Source organism: Odocoileus virginianus, chromosome 21, assembly GCF_023699985.2.
Source record: "Odocoileus virginianus isolate 20LAN1187 ecotype Illinois chromosome 21, Ovbor_1.2, whole genome shotgun sequence".
Lineage (NCBI taxonomy): Eukaryota > Metazoa > Chordata > Mammalia > Artiodactyla > Cervidae > Odocoileus > Odocoileus virginianus.
This window is the reverse complement of record NC_069694.1, coordinates 8868648-8881328: the sequence shown is the minus strand read 5'-3', so window position 1 is coordinate 8881328 and position 12681 is coordinate 8868648.

Sequence of the window (12681 nt, the reverse complement as noted above, 5' to 3'; positions counted from 1 at the left end):
CCCTCTGCCTTCTAGCTGAGCCTGCTTGGGGAAGACAGTACGATTTGATGTGGGGATGGCAGTCGTCTTCTCTTGATTCCTGGAAAGAACAAATCCAAGTGAAGTCCGAAAGTCTGACTTGTAAGAGGAAATGCAGGCCAACTGTTTTGGTTTTTTCTTCGTGGTGTTTCTGAAATAGAGACCTTTATTCTTCTCTCCCATAAGAAACATTGTCATTACCTCTCATTAATTTGTCTCTGATTTAATTCTGTCATCATGCTATTAAAGGAAAGTATTATTATTTCTTGACACTGGAAACATGGTTTTAAAAAGAAGTACTTAAGTAATGAAGCAAATGCATGTGTGCTTCTTTAAAGAAATTTTGAGAGGATGGCATCTAAATCGTGTTTATAATTTCTACTTCCTCAGAGCTATTTGCGTATTCGTTATATGTTCACTGATTGAGTCATGCTTTAATTTTGCTATGAGCCAGGCACTTTTCTGGGTCGTGATAATAAACTTGCATTTGTGACCTAAAGTAGTCTAGACTAGCCGAGGAAATCCATATGGACACACGTGATTGCTGCATTGCAGTAGTCAAGGGTTTGAATTATGGGCAGGCAGTTCTGCGATATCCCCTTTTGGCCTTGTCTTTTTCAAGAACATCAAATTTAAACTCCTAACATTTTTGCTCAAAATAATTTGACTCTGGGTGCTGTTTGCATGCCATTTCCCTGCTTCATTCCTCTGTCCTGTTCTTGCTACCAACACACTTTGTGTTGAGTAACTCAACCATTGAAAGCAAGATGTCATACTCTTTAGGCAGAGGGGAAGCAAGAATTAAAATAACGCTCCTTCTAGAGACTTCCCCATGTAAGCACAGGGCAGTAACTACTCAGATTCACTGGAGGAGAAAGATAGCTGTCTGGAGAGATGAGGCCCTCCAACATGAGCACATGGTGACCAGGGTGGAGAGCAGTGTTGGGGAATCTAGTTCCTCTTGGCTTGGCTTACTTGTGCAGGTCCCTGAAATTAAAGTTTTCTAAACAGTGGCCACTTCCTATTTGTGTCCAATGAAAGCCACTTTTGGTGTTTGCCATGAACCTGGTCCATAACGGACTCAGGCACCCAGAGTCAAGACTTGGCTCCAGGTCAAATAATCATTTGAAACCATTTCAAAGTAGCGTTGTGCAACTTCCACAGGTTACGCTTGCAGTTTACAGAGATGAAGGGACCTGATTGTGTCCTTCAAGTACATTGTTCTGAACTATTTCACCTTAGCTATTTTCCATAAATCTCTAGGTGGCAAGAATGAAATGTAGCTCCATAGCTGATAAGTGTTCCTAAAACAAAAGTAAACTTTAGGTGGAGGCTTGAGCTAACTTGAGATAAATTCTTTGCTGGTCCAGCAGGCTTCCTTATTTTTCCCTCTGAACCCTAAATCGGTTTATTCCCTGAGGTGGAATCATCCATTCTCTGACCTCTGAAAGTGCCTTTATGCTCAAAGCTGTCATTGTTCTAAGTGCAGGGCTACAGACTTCTCCCAAGTTCCAATCCCATATTACCACCTGCCTCCTTGGGCTGTCCTACTCAGTTCAGCTCAGTTCAGTCGCTCAGTCGTGTCTGACTCTTTGTGACCCCATGGACCACAGCACGCCAGGCCTCCCTGTCCATCACCAACTCCCGGAGTTTACTCAAACCTATGCCCATCGAGTTGGTGATGCCATCCAGCCATCTCATCCTTTGTCGTCCCCTTCTCCTCCTGCCCCCAATCCCTCCCAGCATCAGGGTCTTTTCCAATGAGTCAACTCATCACATGAGGTGGCCAAAGTACTGGAGTTTCAGCTTCAGCATCAATCCTTCCAATGAACACCCAGGACTGATCTCCTTTAGGATGGACTGGTTGGATCTCCTTGCAGTCCAAGGGACTCTCAAGGGTCTTCTCCAACACCACAGTTCAAAAGCATCAATTTTTTGGCACTCAGCTTTCTTTACAGTTCAACTCTCACATCCATACATGACCACTGGAAAAACCATAGCCTTGACCAGACGGACCTTTGTTGGCAAAGTAATGTCTCTGCTTTTTAATATGCTATCTAGGTTGGTTATAACTTTCCTTCCAAGGAGTAAGTGTCCTTTTAATTTCATGGCTGCAGTCACCATCTGCAATGCCCTCAAATTACATCAGTGTGGCCCAACTCTGAATCTGTGTTTCCTCTTCAGTTAGTTCCTCAGATGTCATTCCTCCAGTCTAATCTGTACACAGCCACCTCAAAATACCTGCCTGGAGTCTTTGGTGATTTTAACCTGTGCCCCCTTTCCCTTTTAAACTTATGGAAAATTTCAAACGTGTACAAAGAATCATACAAGGAACCTCCCAATGCCCATCACCCAGCTATAGAAAATCATGGCCAATCCCATTACACTGAAGTCTCCCTCTTGCCCTATCTCTCTACAGGACAGTTCTGAAGCAGATCCCAGACCTATCTTTGTATCTGTTATTATTTCAGTATATATCTATAAAAGATAAGAACATACTGACTCACACATACACACACACACCACCATATTACTCTGTTACACTTTAAAATGTTTACAACTCCTTAACATCATCAATTACATAGTCAATGTTCTAACTCCATCATTTGTCTCATACATGCTGTTTAGTCTTTGCTTGGAAAAAAAAAGTATGTTATTCACTTAGTTGTTTCTGACTCCTTGCAACCCCATGGACTATAGTAGCCCGCTAGTCTCCTCTGTCCATGGGATTCTCCAGGCAAGAATACTGGAGTGGGTAGCCATTCCCTTCTCCAGGGGATCTTCCTGACCCAGGGGTTGAACCCATTTCCTGCCCTACAGGCAGATTCTTGACCATCTGAGCCACCAGGAAAGCCTCTCTTTGTTGGAATCAGGGTTCAAATAGTATCCACTTACTGCATTTGGTTAACACATCTCTTAAAATATCTTTTAATTTGTAAATTCTTCACCTTTTTTTCTTTTTAAATTTATTCCACACGGAATGATTTGTTGCATAGGCTTTCGCACATTGTGAATTTCACTAACTGCCTCCTCATCGTGTGTGTAACATGTTTCATTGTGCCCTGCAGGTCATGTAAGGTGGAATGGAAGATGGAGAAGCCTGATCTGATTCAGGTTTGATTTTTGTGGAACCTGGGGACAAGGGTAACCGAGGTGAATGTAAAGCTTATGCTGCCTTCTGTGCTGTGAGCAATACAGTCCTTTGCCTCTGACTCAGCAGCCTCACATGTCTTCTACTTGTATCCATGAATCAGTGACAGGCTAACTCGTTAGCTTGCAAACAGATAAATTCTCAGACTCTTCACAGTTCATAACAATAAGAAGAGGGAAGTTGTACTACCAAATATTAGGATTTATTATAAAGATACAGTGATAAATTTGGCAGAGAGATTAACAGATAAACCAATGGAAGGAAATAGCAAATAATCACATGTATGTAGAAGAAATTGGTATATGACCAACATGGCATCATAAGTCTATCTGTAAGGGAAAACCATTGAGTTAAAAACTCTGCAACAATTAACTATTCAGTTGGAAAAACTAAAATTAGATCCCTACCTCAAACCATATCCAAAGCCATATGGAAAGTAAATTGTAGTTGGATTCAAGATCTAAATGTGAACACTTTTAAAATCCTGAGAAGAAATTCACAACATTGTAAATCAACTATACTTCAATTAAATAAATATTTTTTAAAAAACTACCTGTTGCAGGCTAAAAAAAAATTTAGAAGAAATCAATTGTAGGAGATTGTCTCTATGATATCATGGTAGAGAAGGATTTCTTAAAGGAGGCATTAAAAACCCAAACCATAAAGCAAAAGAGTCAACCACATTCGTATAATAAGAGCCATTATAAATAAAATTAAAAGACAACCCACAGTTTGGGAGAATATATTTGTATCTCTTCTAACAAAATTGGTGATGAGTTTTTATATTACTTTTATTAACTTTGAATCCTACACAAACTTGTAAGCATAAATCCATTTTATACACTCAAGAGACACAGATTTTTAATTTTGATAAAGAACCCACTCTCCTCACCTGTGATCCCCAGCCCATCTCCCATCTCTACCCAGTGTCTCAAGCAAACTACATACTTCTCTGATTCTGGACCAGAGAGTACATTTTTTTCTGGTTTCCTTTTCACAGAGGCACAGTCCTTTACAGATGTCTTGGGCACTGGGATTAAGATAGGACACCATGAATAGGAGCAAGAAACTAGAAAAAAGGACCCAATAAAACTATTAGGGGAGAAAAAATAAAAACAAAACAACTGGGTCAGTGCCACCTCCCTGCCTCCTACCAGTCCAGGGCCGCATTTCCAAGCACCCACGTGGTGTGTGTGTGTGTGTTCGTGTATGTGATATGTTATATCCCAGCCCCCGAGACCCACACCTGGCCTCATACCTCCCTCAGGCCATAGGTCTCCAGGGGTTGCTTTCTGGTTTTCTCAGTTTATGGAGGAAAAATTTTTTAACATGTAGGAGATGTATTTTATTTAGAATTCAACTATACATTTAAAAACATTTTGTTCCATTTTATCTAGCACTAATGTCCATTTGAGCTGTGAACCTCCTGCATACCTGCTCGCTCCACATGCTGCCAGAACTGGCCCAGCCCAGCTGGGCAGTGGGTAGTGGCCCACCCCACTATCACCCAGCAAAACCTTAAGGGGGAACAGGGCCCAACGGAATTTTGAAAGACTTTTAAGTTGTAAAATTTTAACTTGAAAAATGTTACTGGCTTTGAAGACACTTTCCAGTCCTGGCTGGAAAAACTCTGACCATTTAAAAGGGAAAAATGTTTCTGACTTTTTCTTTATAGCAATCATTACACTGCTTCGGAAGCTGCGTAAATGCTGAATTCCTGGAGTCTGAATTTCCAAAAAGATTGGGGTTACTTGAAATAGACTGTTAGCTTAGTATCCTGTTCTCCCTACCGAGAGATGAAAGAGGATAGAAAACTGATAAGTCCAGACAGGAAGATAAAGCAGAGAAACTGAAACACTGAAATATAACAATATGGCAGCTCCGCTACACACCAGATTCTAAGTACTTTACTTCTGAGGTATGTGCTGCGCTCAGGCGCATCTGACTCTTTGTAACCCCATGGACTATAACCCGCCAGGCTCCTCTGTCCATGGAATTTTCCAGGCAAGAATACTGGAACAGGTTGCCATTTCCTACTCCAGGGGATCTTCCCAACCTGGGGATCAAACCTTGCATTTCCCACATTACACCAACTGGAAAGCCCTTTGCTAACTCATGAATTCTGTTGACAACATTGTAAGGTAAGTACAGTTATTTTTATTCTCTTCTCATAGGTGGAAACACTGAGAACCAAAATAGTTAAGTAATTTGTCTAAGTTTACAAAGCTAGGTGGTGATCCATGGCTGCCTAAGGCTGATCACTGTGACAAGAATGGGGTCTTGCTTCAGAAGAACATTCAGACCTAAAGAAACTTCTGTGGTTATGGAGGGTTAAAGAGAAATTTAACATATATTTGTGGAGTCTTGTCACTGGTTATAAGAAGAAATGAAATGTGAAACAGTAGACATTGAGGTCCATGTGTGATCTTGTAGCATGCCAAGTGCAAATGAATTTTTGAAGCTCAAGATGGGGAACATGACACTAAGAAAATACAGCTCGAAAGAATCTCTCTGGATACTAAGAATAGTTGTAGATGTTATCTTAACACACAGTGTATTAATCTTGGAGAACTCATGGAATGTGGAAAATTGCCAGGAAATATAAATTTGGAAACCACATTACCCCCTGCATTTGTTAATCTTTGCTTCATATGAAACCACCTCAAAAATGAGTGACTTAAGGCAACAGCCACTGAATCAGCCTGTCTGGCCTCGTTCTGCAGCCTCTCCCTGCCCTTGCATTTGGGAGACATTTTGGGAACCAACATTGCTGAAACAATGCCCTTCAAATTTCCCTTGTCTTCTCATCTCTATTAAAACTGTGTTCTCAATACTCATATCAGATGAAATAGACTTTCAAATAAAGGGTGTGAAAAGAGACAAAGATGGACACTACATAATGATCAAAGGATCAATCCAAGAAGAAGATATAACAATTATAAATATATATGCACCCAACATAGGAGCACCGCAATATGTAAGGCAAACGCTAACGAGTATGAAAGCAGAAATTAATAGTATTAATAGTAACACAATAATAGTAGGAGACTTTAATACCCCACTCACAACTATGGATAGATCAACTAAACAGAAAATGAACAAGGAAACACAAACTTTAAAGGACACAATGGACCAGCTAGACCTAATTGACATCTATAGGACGTTTCACCCCAAAACAATCAACTTCACCTTTTTCTCAAGTGCACACGGAACCTTCTCCAGAATAGATCACATCCTGGGCCATAAATCTAGTCTTGGTAAATTCAAAAAAATTGAAATCATTCCAGTCATCTTTTCTGACCACAGTGCAGTGAGATTAGATCTCAATTACAGGAAAAAAATTATTAAAAATTCAAACATATGGAGGCTAAACAACACGCTTCTGAATAACCAACAAATCATAGAAGAAATCAAAAAAGAAATCAAAATATGCATAGAAATGAATGAAAATGAAAACACAACAACCCCAAACCTATGGGACACTGTAAAAGCAGTGCTAAGGGGAAGATTCATAGCATTACAGGCCTACCTCAAGAAACAAGAAAAAAGTCAAATAAATAACCTAACTCTACACCTAAAGCAACTAGAGAAGGAAGAAATGAAGAACCCCAGGGTTAGTAGAAGGAAAGAAATCTTAAAAATTAGAGCAGAAATAAATGCAAAAGAAACTAAAGAGACCATAGCAAAAATCAACAAAGCTAAAAGCTGGTTTTTTGAAAAAATAAACAAAATTGACAAACCATTAGCAAGACTCATTAAGAAACAAAGGGAGAAGAACCGAATTAACAAAATTAGAAATGAAAATGGAGAGATCACAACAGACAACACTGAAATACAAAGGATCATAAGAGACTACTACCAGCAGCTCTATGCCAATAAAATGGACAACTTGAATGAAATGGACAAGTTCTTAGAAAAGTATAACTTTCCAAAACTGAACCAGGAAGAAATAGAAGATCTTAACAGAGCCATCACAAGCAAGGAAATCGAAACTGTAATCAGAAATCTTCCAGCAAACAAAAGCCCAGGACCAGATGGCTTCACAGCTGAATTCTACCAAAAATTTAGAGAAGAGCTAACATCTATCTTACTCAAACTCTTCCAGAAAATTGCAGAAGAAGGTAAACTTCCAAACTCATTCTATGAGGCCACCATCACCCTAATTCCAAAACCAGACAAAGATGCCACAAAAAAAGAAAACTACAGGCCAATATCACTGATGAACATAGATGCAAAAATCCTTAACAAAATTCTAGCAAACAGAATCCAACAACATATTAAAAAAATCATACACCATGACCAAGTGGGCTTTATCCCAGGAATGCAAGGATTCTTTAATATCCGCAAATCATCAATGTAATACACCACATTAACAAATTGAAAGATTAAAAACCATATGATTATCTCAATAGATGCAGAAAAAGCCTTTGACAAAATTCAACATCCATTTATGATTAAAATTCTCCAGAAATCAGGAATAGAAGGAACATACCTCAACATAATAAAAGCTATATATGACAAACCCACAGCAAGCATCACCCTCAATGGTGAAAAATTGAAAGCATTTCCCCTGAAATCAGGAACAAGACAAGGGTGCCCACTCTCACCACTACTATTCAACATAGTTTTGGAAGTGTTGGCCACAGCAATCAGGGCAGAAAAAGAAGTAAAAGGAATCCAGATAGGAAAAGAAGAAGTGAAACTCTCTCTGTTTGCAGATGACATGATCCTCTACATAGAAAACCCTAAAGACTCTACCAGAAAATTACTAGAGCTAATCAACGAATACAGTAAAGTTGCAGGATATAAAATTAACACACAGAAATCTCTTGCATTCCTATACACTAACAATGAGAAAACAGAAAGAGAAATTAAGGAAATGATACCATTCACCATTGCAACAAAAAGAATAAAATACTTAGGAGTATATCTACCTAAAGAAACAAAAGACCTATACATAGAAAACTATAAAACACTGATGAAAGAAATCAAAGAGGACACAAACAGATGGAGAAATATACCGTGTTCATGGATTGGAAGAATCAATATTGTCAAAATGGCTATACTACCCAAAGCAATCTATAGATTCAGTGCAATCCCTATCAAACTACCAACGGTATTTTTCACAGAACTAGAACAAATAATTTCACAATTTGTATGGAAATACAAAAAACCTCGAATAGCCAAAGTAACCTTGAGAAAGAAGAATGGAACTGGAGGAATCAACCTGCCTGACTTCAGACTATACTACAAAGCCACAGTCATCAAGACAGTATGGTACTGGCACAAAGACAGAAATATAGATCAATGGAACAGAATAGAAAGCCCAGAGATAAATCCACGAACCTTTGGACACCTTATCTTCAACAAAGGAGGCAAGGATATACAATGGAAAAAAGACAACCTCTTTAACAAGTGGTGCTGGGAAAACTGGTCAACCACCTGTAAAAGAATGAAACTAGAACACTTACTAACACCATACACAAAAATAAACTCAAAATGGATTAAAGATCTAAATGTAAGACCAGAAACTATAAAACTCCTAGAGGAGAACATAGGCAAAACACTCTCCGACATAAATCACAGCAGGATCCTCTATGACCCACATCCCAGAATTTTAGAAACAAAAGCAAAAATAAACAAATGGGACCTAATGAAACTTAAAAGCTTTTGCACAACAAAGGAAACTATAAGCAAGGTGAAAAGACAGCCCTCAGATTGGGAGAAAATAATAGCAAACGAAGCAACAGACAAAGGATTAATCTCAAAAATATACAAGCAACCCCTGAAGCTCAATTCCAGAAAAATAAATGACCCAATCAAAAAATGGGCCAAAGAACTCAACAGACATTTCTCCAAGGAAGACATACAGATGGCACAAAAACACATGAAAAGATGCTCAACATCACTCATTATCAGAGAAATGCAAATCAAAACCACAATGAGGTACCATTACACGCCAGTCAGGATGGCTGCTATCCAAAAGTCTACAAGCAATAAATGCTGGAGGGGGTGTGGAGAAAAGGGAACCCTCTTACACTGTTGGTGGGAATGCAAATTAGTACAGCCGCTATGGAAAACAGTGTGGAGATTTCTTAAAAAGCTGGAAATAGAACTGCCATATAACCCAGCAATCCCACTTCTGGGCATACACACCAAGGAAACCAGATCTGAAAGAGACATGTGCACCCCAATGTTCATCGCAGCACTGTTTATAATAGCCAGGACATGGAAGTAACCTAGATGCCCATCAGCAGACGAATGGATAAGGAAGCTGTGGTACATATACACCATGGAATATTATTCAGCCATTAAAAAGAATTAATTTTATCAGTTCTAATGAGATGGATGAAACTGGAGCCCATTATACAGAGCGAAGTAAGCCAGAAAGATAAAGACCATTACAGTATACTAACACATATATATGGAATTTAGAAAGATGGTAACGATAACCCTGTATGCAAAACAGAAAAAGAGACTCAGATGTATAGAACAGACTTGTGGACTCTGTGGGAGAAGGCGAGGGTGGGATGTTTCAAGAGAACAGCATTGAAACATGTATATTATCTAGGGTGAAACAGATCACCAGCCCAGGTTGGATGCATGAGACAAGTGCTCGGGCCTGGTGCACTGTGAAGACCCAGAGGGATCGGGTGGAGAGGGAGGTGGGAGGGGGGATCGGGATGGGGAATACATGTAAATCCATGGCTAATTCATGTCAATGTATGACAAAAACCACTGCAATGCTGTAAAATAATTAGCCTCCAACTAATAAAAATAAATGGGGAAAAAAAAAGAAGTTGCTATATGACACAGGGAGCCCAGCCTGATGCTCTGTGATGACACAGAGGGGTGGGCTGGGGGGAAGGGAGGGAGGCTCAACAGGAAGGAGATATGTACAGCAGAGACCAACACAATGTGGTCAAGTGATTTTCCTCCAATTAAAAAATAAATTTAAACACTGGAAAAAGAAATAGAGAAAAATATTTCAAGTGGCAGAAATGGGGTGATGTGGGTTCAAGGGTACAAACTTCCAGTTATAAGATGAACGCATTCTGGAGACCAAATGAACAACGTGGTGACCATAGCTAATATTGGTTTGTATACTTGAAATTTGCCATCAGATCTTAAGTTTCCTCATCATAAAAAGAAAATGTAAGTATGTGAAGTGTTGCATGTGCTAATTAAATTGATTATGGTAATCACTTCATAATATGCATATCAAATCATGTTGCATGCCATAAATATATACCATGTTTGTTTGTAAATTATAAAAAAAACAAAAAACTGTGTTCTCAAAGCTGAGGGCCTTCTTTCTAACTTCCCCATTTCCCCACATTCTCTTTGACTTCCCAAGAACTGTTAACCTGAGGTCAAAGTTTCTCCAGTGATTCTGTGCATAGAATGCAGAGAATCAGTGAACTTGGACAGCAAAGAGGAAACATTTTTTAAATTACTTCTAGAAGTTCTGACCAAGATTTAGGTTTTCTTCTAAATTATAAATGAAGGCAACAAACCACAACAGTGTCATCAGGCCCTGTGACTTTGTCATCAATAGAAATCACCTATGTTTTACATTTCAGCTGTCACAGGTATCTCAGACTATCATCCATACTCATCACTACAAAATCATGGTAGTTATTACACCCTATTCGACCGGTGGTCAGATTTTGTTATTCAGTATGCTAATAATGAAGCACATATAAAGGCCTTACCCAATATGTGGTTTGCAAATGTTTCCCCATCCTATAGGGGGAATTTTCGTTTTGTTGATGGTTTCCCTTGAGGGAATTTTTAGTTTGATATAATAATTCTTACATTTTTAAATGATTGGGAAAAATTGTTTTAAGAATAATAGTTCCTGATAGGTAAAAATTCATGCAATTCCAATGCAATTCCCTTACTCACTAGAACACAACTATACTCATTTACATGTTGTTATGGGCTACCTTTGCACTATAGTGACAAAGTGGAAAGCTAGGACAGAGAAGGAATAGCCTGCAAAGGCTAAAGTATTTACTAAATGGGCTTTCAAGAAAGTGTGTTGACCATGAATTAGAAGAGAATAAGGGTCCTGAAGACAGGGATGGCATCTCACATTTGCTTATATCACTTCAGTGCCTAGCCCAAGTCCAGAGAAAGACTCGCTAATGAACAAATCCCCCTGCTGGCTGATTCTTCTAAGCCTTTTGTGGCACATACCTGCCAATCTTGGCATCTTGATAAATTCTAACTCCCTCTTAATTTTTTTCTCTAAGCTTCAATTTTAAGGACTCAAGTTCCTTTCCTTTGAATAACAGGAGAACTTCATCTTACATTTTATATTTAGCAACAGGAAAACGAGAAGAGGGCTGAATGTCTCTGGTTCAGCCCTACTGTTAAAGGAAATTACCAAGTGATGAAGCAAGCTCCCACTATAATGGTGTTGCACAATAGAAATTACTAGGCAAGAGAAAAAAAAGTGATCAAAAGGAGACTACTCTGCATCACATTTCTTCAATATGCACTGATCAGGGGAAACCCTGACTCGGGTCAGTGGACATTCCCCCAAGCTAAAGGGAAGGACCGAAAGAGCCCAGCAGAAGCCCAGTCCTCGCACAGAACATCTTTCATCCAGGAAGGTTACTCTGAAAGCCAGGGAAATAACCAGACTCTCCTTATGTCTTCTTAAACCACGCAACTCCTGTCCACTACTGCCCTCAAAAACAGTCACTTAAAAGCCAGGAAAATTGTATGGGGTTTTCCCCAGTGGCTCAGCGGTAAAGAATCCGCCTGCAATACAGGAGACTCAGGTTCAATCCCTGGGTCAGGAAGATCCCCTGGAGAAAGAAATGGCAACCCACTCCAGTATTCTTGTCTGGGAAACCCCATGGACAGAGGAGCTTGACAGGCTACTCTGCCAGAGTGGCAAAGAGTCAGACATAACGTAGCGACTGAACAGTGACAACAGTATGGTAAGAGGAAGAAAATTAGACTTGCAGGTAGGACCTCTAGGTTAAAATTCCAATTTTTCCTCCCACAGCTTTCTGCCTTAGGAAAATCCAAATGCCCTAAGTCTAAATCTCTTCATGTATTATATATAATGAGGGAAATGGGGGAAATAACACTTACTTTTGAGGGCTACTGAGAAGATTAATAAGATAAGACGTCAATTACAAAGCACTACGCACTTGCAAATAACATGCCGGGTGATGACGAAGGAAAGCATTTGGCGCAGTGTGGAGCTGCAGGCCGAGCCAAGCAGGTTGATACGTCCTTTGCCTGGTCTTTCATTCACTCATTCACTCATATATTCATTCATGCCTGCTAGATTCCAGAAATGCCTGGAGGGGGCTTAAATGCATGTAAGGCAAGAGAAAATTCAACGGTAAGTAAATAAGAAAACGGGACTAAAGGAAGAGAAAGTAGGTGAAACTAAATGAAACTAGGAGTAAGGTAGAAAACCAGTGCTTCTAAGACTTTGGATTTTCTGAACCAGGAAAATTCTCCCGCAGACTGGGAACTGATGAAGC